A 12,371-nucleotide genomic window follows, 5' to 3' on the forward strand; every position below is an offset into this window, starting at 1 on the left:
AACTCAGATTTACAGAGTAGTGCTTTGCCCATTAATTCTGCAGATTTCTTTTTACTTGTAAGCCACCATGTTTTTTTTTTGGTTAATCTTCCTGTCAATCATGCCAGTGGAAATTGTGCAGACAGGATACGGTTCCAGGCCATAACATCATTGTAAAGTATTGTTGGCTGACCACGCAAGGAAGGAAGCTGAGACATTGAGCAGTCATGCATGGAGCTCAACCATCACGTCCAGTTCTAAGTCCACTGGTTCTGGAAGTGAAATTTCTGTAAATGTTTCACATAGACTTTTCGAATATTGAAAGTTCAGGCATTGTGAGGCTAACCAGCTATGTGGTATAACATCGAAAAAACAACAACAACAAAAAAAGCATTTTAATTAATGATTCAAGATTTTAATATCTAAGCAGTTTATAAAAAGTTTCAGAAACAAATTTTATATAAAATTATAGATCTTGTGGTCATTACTTACCACATAGTTGATGAGCCATTCACATAGACTTTCTTTCTACAAGCCTATGTAAATAAAACATGGAAATTTACATCCAGAACCACATGGAGGGCAGTCACTATTGAGCTTCATTGCTATTGTGATTGAACTTTCAGGTTAATGGTTAAACATGTTGACTGAGTTACTGTTGCCACGAGTGGCCAAAAAAGAATGATAGTGGACTGCAGACACATAAACAATTGAAATAAACCACAGTCAAACTGCTGTTTATTTAGCGTTAACCATGCGCGGCCTTAAGTCATCGCGTCTTGATGCTCATGTCAGCCCACTCACTAGCCCCTACTTTAGTCGCTCACCCACTCCATCCTGCCTCCACGCTCAAATTGACACTTGGTGCAGAGGCGAGGCAGACAGGGGGCCCTTTCCTCAGAGCCCCTCCAGAGATGTGGCCCAGCTGTCAGCCGTCTAATCCAGTCCAACCTCCCCCCGAGTGCCCCCCCACTCCCCCCTTCTCTTCCAGGCCCGGTCCTCCGTGAGTGCTGCAGTGAGCCACAGGGGGAGCAATGCTTTGCGAGTCAAATCTATATCTGCAGCTCTCCATAAATCAACGACAGGCGCGTGGTGTGCAGTGCAGACGGCTGGTGTCGCAAACAACAGGTTATCGACAGTAATCTGGCAACGTGCTCTTTTTGGATGTACAAAGATAATGTTAGTGGGCTCTCAAGTCTTCATGCTGATTTATGGTAATGTTCCATATACGCTGTTAAAATACTTTGTTTTTTGCGCTTCAGGCCTATTTAATAAGTTGCAGGCGTGTCATGTCGTAATTTCAGATAGAGGGCAGGGGACTATATAAGTGTACGGGAGATTTGTGGGGGTTTTTTTGGAAGAAATATCCACATTTATTTTTCTGCAATTGTTGAACCGTATCATTGTTTGTTAGGGGGTAGCTTCTCAAACATGCTATAGTAATGTTATGTCCTTTCAACTGACAACAGTCACATCTTTAAACAATCGTACCATTTCCAGAAGCTGTTGTGACAACAATATTTCCCTTTTGTTTATTTATGATGATAGGTAAGCCATTGAACTTTGTGCCAGTCTTTGTTTCACATGGATAGGTGAACTCAATGTATTAGTATTGTTGGGTAAGCAAATTTGCTCTCTGCCTTTGACCCACCCTAGTCGTGACACCCTTCTGAAGATCTATTTTTTTCTATCGTGCATGGCTTCGTTGGATTGGGAACGGGAGTAAATCCACCCATTTTGTATGGAGAAAACATCACATTCCAAGACCCACTCCAAAGAATCATCAACTCTCTCGCTGTGAGGTTAGAATTACATGGTGAATGCAACTGGTGGATCAGATTATTACATTTAAAGGTCAAAAACACTGGGGCTGTGTTTTGTTTCATTCACACATGTTTGAGTAACCCTGCATTATTTATCTGCCTACAGTTAACAGCTACCTTTTACCTTTAGTTCAGTAGAGATTGGCAATTACAGGGCTGAAAAGATTCAAATGCTTCTGGTGAAGGTGTATGGAGTATAAAAACACAGTGGAGCACTTCCTGTATAACCACATGGCATCACAAGGCTTGTGTTTGAGAGAAGAACTCAGTCTAAATATGCAGGGTTTATGCGCTCATGTGTGAGTGAAACAAAACACAACTAAAGGTATGTTTTTGATGAAGAAACATTTTAAAATAGCATAATAAAAAGCCCAAAAACAGGTATATATTTTGTATTCTACTTTTATATTGTACACTGTTATCATATTCAGAATAAACCAACGTGATCCCCATAATTACATATACGTAAAGGGGAGAAACCTTCTCAAATACAAATAACATGTCAAAAATTCAATTCTCTCCATAATAAAGTCATCGTCTATCCGGTGATGTGTACAGTTACTATGGAAACAATAGGCTACAGCGAGTGCATGTTGTCAAATTTATCCACAGCAGTTGCAAGTATGGACAGAAATCCCCCTTCCCTGACATCAGTATTCCTGTAAGGGTGCCTTTGATGCGTTTGAAGCCAAGACGCCACATACTTCTCGCAACATGACAGTCAACATAGCAAAGGTTCTCCTCCCCAGTGGAGCGGTGAAGCGTACATACCCCAACCCGACGGGGCACAGCTTCCCACGGGACACCCTTCTGACTTGCCTGCACCTCTCTGGATACAAAAAAACTCCACCTTGAAAAAAATAAAAGCGCTACCAACCAAAGAGACGGAATGCCAAACACGGACTTATGACAAGTTGCGGAACTCACTTAACTGGTTATCTGACCCGATGTCATGATGTATCCCTTTTCAGTTTTTTTCTCTCATACCAAGAATGCGAGAATCCCAAGGGAAATTAAGACCCACACTATGTATCTCTTGAGAATTCTTCCTCCCAAGAATGAGAATAAAACAAGCGGCGTGACAAAAGAGACAGTGCTGGCTTTGGAGAGTTATCGGTCTGGCAGGAAAAGGAGGATTGCCAACACATCAAAACAGAGCATGGGTGTTGAACAAGACGGAAAGTTGCGCCATTTACACCTGCCAGAAAGAGAGAAAGAGAGAGAGAGGGGAGGAGAGAGAAAGAGAGAGAGAAAGAGGGGAGAGAGATTTCCATAAACACTGTATGATGCGAAGTGCAAGAGTCGTAGCTTCCTGTCACAGCCAATCTGAAGAAGTGTCACCCGCTACACGCTGGCGCCGCGGAGGGGTGTTGGATGTTGGATTTGAGGTTACACAGACAGCCATTTGTAAAGTGGGGAGCAGATGATACTACGGAACAGCGGTAGAGCATTGAGAATACAAGCTTGGTGCGGCAAAAGACTGTGCACTTTATAAAATATGAGAGGAAGTAATAGGAAGTTGTTTAACACCAAAATATCTGTTTATAGAAATACTAAGATTGCAAGAGAGCAAAATTGATGCAGATAAACTTATAGCAATGTGGGGTGATTTCCAGTCCAAATAAGGGTAAGACTTTGTAATAATGAGACTGTTTATAGGCTAATTAAAGTATGAAAAAAGCCCTAATTCATAATAAACAAATAGTTTATTTAATGCCCTTAACCCATTTTTCCCCCATATATTTGAATATTGTATAAGCAGCTCATGTGGTCAAAATGTGTCCGATGAGTTCTGTCTGCGACTAATTATAAACCATATTATTGTCTGATAATCAGGAAGTGGAAGTTTGCATGCTGGTTGTAGCTGCAGCTTTACAGTAATGGCAAAATTCTGTTCTGGTCTGTGTAGGTTGTGTAAAGTACTAAACTCATTGTGGTGAATAATTAGAATTCTCAGAATGCATAAGTTAAGTGAGTGCAAACTGTTTAAAACTAGTTCTGTTTTCACATTTTAAAGTAAAAATTGTGTAAAGCACCTTTAAGTAGTTACTAAGCCTGAATCATTCAGATTTGTTCATCATGAATGAACTCTTTATGCATGCTTTATTAAGGCTGTAGTGTTATCAAAAAATGCAGTCTTTACTTTTTTAATCGTACAAGTCTATAAACATCTTATCAGCATCTTTCTGTCAAATAAATCTTCTGAACAACTAGTTATAAACCCTTCATAATACTGCTGATCTTGACCCAGTACTGAAGAAGTCATCCAAAAATATATGGGCCAGAATGAACTAAGCCAAATGACCCCCGCTGCCATTTATTACCAGTGTTCTGGCCCATATTATGTGGAGGCTTTTGTGTTTGTCCACAAGTTTGGGTAGAGGTCAACATACAAGCAGGCTGTAGTCTCAACTGAAGAATTCTGTATGTATCAAAAAGAAAACATCTGTAACTGTTTAAGTGATACACTGAAATGTTACATGCAACAGACATGTCCAGGCAATCAAATATGTTTTTACTTATCTGCATATAGAGATAAATCTTACAGGATCACTTGAGCATTAGGCTACATTCAGTTTGTAAAACCGGAACTAAATCTCTAGAAGAAATCTACCAGGATTAAACTGGGATCCATCTAGAACAAAACAAGGACACTTGATACTCAAGTTAAATATTGCTAAACAGAATAACCACTTGATTTGGAATTGCATAGCTGAGCACGAGGGCTGCACAATATACTGCAATTGAATTGTTGTACTTGTAGATTAGACCTCTCCAAACATGTTCTGAAATTCATGGGTTGATGGTTTATCAGTTCATATTTCAATCATCTCTCAAATGTTAATGCTCCGGGAGTTGTTTACAATGTGCAATCTCAACAGAATTGTTCTTTTTAAACAAATATTACAAATCTAATCAAAATGCAGTACTACAGAATAATTGTGATTTTTTTTCTAAAACTGTACAGCCCACTGAGCACTGAAATGTTCAGAACAAAGGTATGCAGCCAAGTTTGCTACATAGGTAAAAACTGAACTAATTTCCATCCAAAATCAGATGTGCTCTGAGGAATCTGGATATCTGAAATAATCATTGGTCATAGGTGCATTCAGACACAATATTGTCACATCAAAGCTGTGGACAAAACCTGCTCCACCTTTGAGAAGGAGGCAGGCGACCAAGCTGAAGCAGCCACACCTCTGGCCTCTCCATGGGGAAAACCCGAATTCTCTGTGGACTTCATTATATTATTGAGGTACAAATCCTGAACTGTCCCTTTAATGACACCCTACACATACTACTGTATCGGGGTTGTCCAGGCACTGAGACAAAATAGGACCAAAAGGAACCCGCGCGCAGAGGGGAGTGCATGGCTGGAGAAGGGCAGCCCATTGAGGTCAGGATGACAGGACAGAACAGATGAGGGGGAGCGTTTTGTAGGTGGGATGTTGGGGAAGGGGGGCTGGATAGGTGAGGGAGGGGGCGGAGGGGTGAGGGGGGTGTACAGGAGGCGAGAAACTAGGCCAATGTCCAGACCCAGAGCAACAAAGGCCCCGTGTCCCTGGATGATCGTGTCAAGCATCTGACAGCAGAGATGGGACTGTAACATGGAGTTTTTCAGCAGCAGCCTGTCTCCTCTTATGAACAACCTCTCTCTCTCTCCCTCTCTCTTTCTCTCTATCTATCTAACTCTCTCCTACTCTTTCTCTCTATCTATCTCTCTCTCTTCTCTCTGTGCTCCTGACGCTTCACCAGTCACACTCGGAGCACACAAATGCACTCGTTACAATAAGGAGGGCACATGGCATGGGACCTCCAGCTTTTTGACTGCTCTCGCCCTCCTCCTGGAAGAGTTTGGGGATCTTTCCTACAAAAAAGAAAGAATACAAAAACAAACTAAATTTTCACTGGCAAAGGCATGCACAGTTGGCTGAGGTTTTAGTATTAGTAGCGGAGATAGTAGAGTAGGGTCCTTCATAATGATAAACTGACTTATTTGACTATTTAAGCACTGATATCATACATGTTTGTTTTTTTTTTTCTTTTGTGCTTTTTGAATGAAGTAACACCACATACGATTTCAAGTGCCACCTACATAACTCCCTGGAGGTAGAAAAACTGTTAGAACTGCTGTCAGTCACATTTTGGAAATTTGATTACTCACAGCTTAACAAATTTAACATACCATTTCATTTTGATTGGAAGAATATTTGAATATGATTTAATTATTTCAAAAATCTAAAAAATATTCTAATCTCGACTTTGTATTTCATAAAGAATGGTCAAATGTTTAAGGTAAATGTGCACGATGAACAGGTCAAGGTCCCTTTACATTTAGCTGGTCTAACTGTCTCTAACAGTGACAAATGCAAGCTGCTAGAGTTGTCCTGGTCTCTATTGTTCTGTTGTAGTTTGGTGAAATATCTGGCTCATGGGTTTTACACTCACACACAACCTTTAAGAGCTCATGAGTAGCTTCTTCTCTCCTTTTTTTTTCTGGAAAGCCTCCCCATTCCTGACAAATTTTTCCAGTTTACTCAAAAGACAATGTGCCCTTAATTTATATAATTTGGCATACATGGAACCAACACCAACGCAGGAGAATCTATTTAATTTAACTGTATATTGACTCCTTGTACCTCTTTCTATCATAGAATCTACCTGACCATATAACATTAAAAACATCATTGTTATAATTATTACCAGGGTTAATCAGGTGGTTTGTTAGCTTAGAGTTAAAGCCTTGTTGGAGATACAAAGCAGAGAGTCAGATGAAGAGTACATTTTTAAATCAAACACATATATCCTGTGGGAGCACTTCTCTGAGGAGGACACAGGTTTAATTATCTGAGCTGGTCTGGGGAGAAGCTATGAAAACTCTGTAACTCCCTCATGTTTGTCTTACAGGCTCGGGAGTATTTATTAAGAATTCATTTGACTGGCAGTTATTGTTTTTGCGTTGCTTGATTGTCACCTTTTTGAGTTTACCTGGTGAGGGAATAGATTCACTTTTTTAATCAACATTTATTATGAACTGTGAAATACAATCTATGATCTGGTGTAAAAGATTGTGATTGTGTCCTATGATATAATTTCCAGCATTATCTAATTGTAATCACACTAAGACATGGAAAACAGTTGATAATAAGGCTAACACGGGAATAATTGTGACTAGCCAACTATTAAAATGATCATAATTGTATTTTAATAATTGTTATCTGAACTATGTTCTGTACACTTGATCTGGTTTGGTATTGGTTTGGACCCAGTTTGCATGCTAATATAGATTTGTAGTATAGTGTAGTGTCCATTTAGTTCCAGGTTTAGTTTTATGTACTAAAATACATGACTAAAGATCTTTTAGAACAAAAAAACGCTATTATTCTCTCAAATTCTCATTTTTCAAAAAAGAATAAACTATTTTATGGTGAACAATGTATGTGTAAATATTCTCTATTTAGAAGCCCTGAGTCACAATATTTCAAAATATTTCAAATCCAAATACTAAAATAGTTAGTTACAGCAGCCCTATACATATTACAGTGTTTTACATTGTGTAGTATTCACACCTTAAAGAAAGCTTCAGTAAGCCAACATTCCCAACCAAAAAAGTAATTGCCTGATAATAATCAAATTTCAAAGTTACTTTTTGATGTTCAGAGAAAACAATACAGAAGTTATTCATTGATGAAACAAATGGGCAGTTGGGAAATGGGAAGTTTTAAAGAACTTTGGTGGAACATTTATCCACATTCTTGGACCATTAACCAGATTCTGTGTTCTTAATTTACGTAAATGAATTTATCTTAAATATTGCCTCAAAGCATAATCCATTTATCACTTATTCCCCGCTGATCCCAAACACCTATTTCAATGTTGGCGCTCTTAAAGTAGGCCAACTCCTCTCCCAAATGGGCATTTCTTTTTTCGAAAATAAAGCTCCATTTGGGCAACCTGACGCCCATAATTCATCATTATTTAGCCACCTCCCGCAGACAGTGCATCATGCATGGATCAGCCAGAGCCACCAGCTGTGCCCCATCACGACTCCTGTCCCTGGACCTTCTCACCTCTCCTCCTCTCTTCTCCTCCTCTTCTCTCTCTTCTCGGAGTGGAGTTTTTCCTTGTGTTCATCTCCAGCTCGTGTCTGCTTCTTCTTACCTCACTGACATGTTCCCATAATGGGGCCTGGCACGTGTCCCGATCTCTAACGAACTGTGTGTGGAGCTGCGTGGGCGGCGTTTAGGGAGGGGAGCAAGAGCATCTTTGGGACCCACTAATCAGCTCCAAAGCCAGGGCCCAGGCGGGGCAGCTGTGGCGGACAGGTAAGGGGAACCAGCCGCTGCTCCCCTCCTTAGCGCCAGGTCAGAATCAGCGCTATCCGTTATGCCCCCCTCCCTCTCTGTCCCTGTATCCCACTATGGAATACCTCCGGGGGGCCCACAGCACCGAGCAGATGCTATACCAAAGGAGAGGCCCCCAAATGTGTGCGCTGTCGGCCTCTTGTGTGCTAACCTTTCCTTTTAATTACTTCTACCCCAACTCCCTAACTCCCCCCACCGTTGTCCAGAGAGGGCCTTATGCAACTGTCAGAGAACACTGCAAAAAGGCCTATCTAGGTTAGTTCAAATGACTGGAATGTAGATTATTACTCTTGACTTTAGTTTTGAGATTCTTTCAAGCCAAGGGGATATTGTTTCAAATTAAGTGGTTTTAATACTGTTCTATTTTTCCTCAAGCCAAATTTCACAAAATTTTACAATCTTCTGGGTTTTTAATCTCCTCATATTGAACTGGTGACAAGCCAGCAAGCCAGCCAAGTATCTTCTGGCTGGTAGGTTCCATCAGAAATGTGACGTTACATTAATACGAGTTTCAATCAAGATTACAATTTTGAAGTGTTTGGGTTGTGTTTTTACACCTGATGCCCTTCCAGCCTCAGTGAGCCACAGCCTGGTTCTTCTGGTTGGTGGGTAAATATTTAAATCCTCCAAAGATATAGGATAGACTTTTTAAAAATAAATGTAATACCATTTTAAAGTTTTAACTACTAATTTTTGCAGTGTTGTAAGGCAGAGGTGGACTCAGAGACCCATAGGTGGTAGTTGTGGTGGGCAGGTTGAAGGGATGAAGGTGAATGGGGAGGAAGAGGAGGCAGATGAATAATGCGTCCATGACCTGGGAGATCCGGCTTCTCCTAATCCTTGAGAGCCAAAGCTTTATCCGATGTGCCTTCACTCAGATACAGTTCCACCAGCTGCCTGTTTCCAAGGGACACACCACAGAAGTCAATTAGACATGCTGATGAGAAGATGGCCGCTCTCGATTTGGGCTAGGGCTCATTAGTGGAGGAGCAACAGCCACAAAGATGCCATTGGTGCTCCAGTTAAAGGATTGTGAGTTCTGTGTGATATTATAACTAAAAATGTATTGCTTGTACTCCCATGTAGTCCTATAGGAGTTGAGATTAGAATTCCATTGGACCCAGAAGTTGAGTTGTGCCTTCATCACTTAACATTCCCATATACAGTAAGTTAACCTCAACATTTGAATATTTTGCTTTGGTAGTTTTTGATGGCCTTTTGTTTTATAAAATAATATGTATTGATTAATTTTCAACAAAAAACAAATCAAATATTTATTGTTAACAAATTTTGCAAGTGACGTGCTATGTGCTTAGAACAGAGGTTTTATGACTCCGACAAATCAAGATTTGTATCCATAGACACATACATAGCTGCTAGCCACCGCATTCCAATTAGAAAGTAAGCATGGGTGCGTTTGGTTCCATCAGGTCTGGCTCCAGTTCACTTTCTGTTGCGCTGGAGCCAAAAGCAATGGGTGACGTCACACTCCCCTAGTCCACGTCTTTATACAGTCTGCATTCAGAGGCCTCTCAGGATATAAACAACTAATCAATTAACAGAATTAGATGATTGGTTATCAAATTAATTAACTGCTTCTAGAATTTGGTGGTAACATTATGTTAGCCCGGCACCCTTGATGATCACCATGGTGATCATGCGTGATCTCTTCAGGTCAAAATGCACAGTGCCACTATCCTTATGACCTAATATTACAGTATTATAAAACTTTGTGCCCTCCTTTATTAAAAACATTATTTCCAAAGATTGGACATATATAAGCCAAGATTCACAGTATATGTTTTAATCTAAAGTACATGTAAAAACGATATTACAGCATATGTGATTTAAATAATTGAACTCAGCTCCGGTGCTATCATTACCTCTCGACAGTGTAAAATGTAGAGCATGATAAGAGCGGGGCTAGTTAACTCTTGTACCATGATATTAGGTGACTTCCTGATTCTATCTCAAAGTGGAGATGGTCTAATGAGAGACTTGTAATGAGGAAGGAAAAAAGTCATTCCGATAAAAAAAGGAAAAAAGACCATCTTATCCTTTCATCTGGAGCACCGGTGCCAAGTGGAAAGTGTCCATCTTTGGTCGAGTTTGATTTTTATGTCCGTCTTGGCTCTGGCTAATGCTCCCGGGGGATCAGCTTCTTGGCATGTTCATAGTGGTCACCATTTGCCGGAGACAGGCTGTGGAGGTCAAAGCCATTTGAGAAGGACATAAAACCCCTATGATTTTTGATCGCACCATGAAACCCTCCCATTGTGGTGGAATGGCTGCGCTCATGCCAGTAAGTGATTCTGGTCAGACTGAGTACTTTAAAGTTTGGGGAATAAATTAGCTGCTCAGAGGTGGCTTCTGTTGCACAAGGCTGTATCTACAGCTATATACCATAATGTGTGCTATAAAAACACCATAGTAAAATATCACAGTAAAAGGCTACCCTCAGCCCAATGGAAAAGATTAGTAGAGCTGTAGTCGACTAAGGAATTGTTGGACTAAAGACTCTTTCGACTATAGACTCATTTACTGAAAGGAGGCTTAAGGTTACGGTACACTGTATTGTTCTCTGTATTTGACCCATCTTGTTTTCTGTAGCTATTCAGACAGGTACTTTCAAAAGATTGACAATGACCTCTTGTAGGTAACTGAAACATCTCGATTTCAAAAACATTTCCCAGATGACTTCCTTTGAAGCCTTTTCTACCATTAACACTAACACTACACATTTCAGTCTTTTGTTTGGTATAGGCTTATTATGGTGGTCACTGTCATAGAAATCCTGGGACAAGATTTATGTTCAGTTGTCTTCTGTCTCAACCTACTAATGTAATGTGTTTATAAATTAGCTAGATATTTTCATTAATTTATCTAGGCCTGTGTATTGTGTGTGTGGTTTCATACTTTTACCAACATCCTCATAAGTTTGTATATTCGCTGAGGTTTCTTGCCACCTCTAATCTGAAACATGCCAGTAGGACTAACAAAAGCATCTAAACTCCATAAATGTTGGTGCTAGGATGTCATAAATCAAAGCAAATCACTTTTATATACTACTTTACAACTATTCCACAAAATCAGACACTACTATATTGATGCAGTGTGCAGAGCAATTTGATGTCGCAATTAGGGATACACTAATCCAGCCTCAGTTCTACTACCAATATTTATACTTTGGCTTTACATATCTGCCTATACCTGATATTAACTGATACCAGTGTAGGGATGGAATATAACACTTGTTTTCTTAAACACAGTTAACTTATTACACAGGAAAATCCATTTGTTATGTAGCTGTTATTTATTCTTCAAATCATTACTGAAGACTTTCATAAGAGTTAATGTTCAAACAGTATGAGTTGTTCTAGGCCAAATTCAGAGTGTAAATAGTCTCATTATATGTATGGAGTTTGAACCAGGATAGAGGCTTAATCGATTTTGGAACCAGTCCAGTTAAATTTTCAGTATTGGCACCAATATTCAACACCAATATCGTGTCGGTGTATCCCTAGTCCCAACTTCGATGGAGATTTCAATTTCCTTCGGATTCTTCTTTTTCAAAACTTGACAGAATCCACCTGGCCATGGCTATTACCAAACCTCTTGCACTTGAGGTTTGAGTCAAGCACCTCGCGGCCTGGGTTCTATAATGGAGTAAGTTACAAAGGGGGAAAACTGCCAGGACCTTCTCTCCTCCTGAAGACCCAGAGCAAGGGCACGCCGCTCTCCCCAGCCCCATAGATCAGCCAGGCCTGGATGTCAGAGGAGAGCCAGGAGTCCCCCCTCTCTCCTCTCCTCTCCTCTCTCCTCTCTGGCCCACGATCTGCTGTCTGGTGACACTGCGGCGCTAATGACCCGGTTGGGGAGTTGCTCCGTGGGGCTTCTTGGCTTGGGAAACATGGAAGTTGTGGATATCCAGCTGGAAGGTCACCGTTTTAGGAGGGACCACTCACTCACTTAAACAGAGTAGAGAAGGGAAGGGAAGTTCTAAAAGTCTGTATGAAAGTGTTTTATGGATTGAAAGAAAGCATGTGACGCTATTATTTTTTGTTCTATTTATAGCTTTATCACAAAGACAACAAGAAAGAAATGATGGAGAGAGGAGGGAGAGGCATTCAGTAATAAACATGAAGTACTACCACACCCCACCTGTACTACAATTTTTATTACTTGTCTTTGATTGTTTGATTAC

The sequence above is a fragment of the Boleophthalmus pectinirostris genome, unplaced genomic scaffold (genome assembly GCF_026225935.1).
Source record: "Boleophthalmus pectinirostris isolate CB_2022bp ecotype Guang Dong unplaced genomic scaffold, ASM2622593v1 HiC_scaffold_16, whole genome shotgun sequence".
In the NCBI taxonomy this organism is placed as follows: domain Eukaryota; kingdom Metazoa; phylum Chordata; class Actinopteri; order Gobiiformes; family Gobiidae; genus Boleophthalmus; species Boleophthalmus pectinirostris.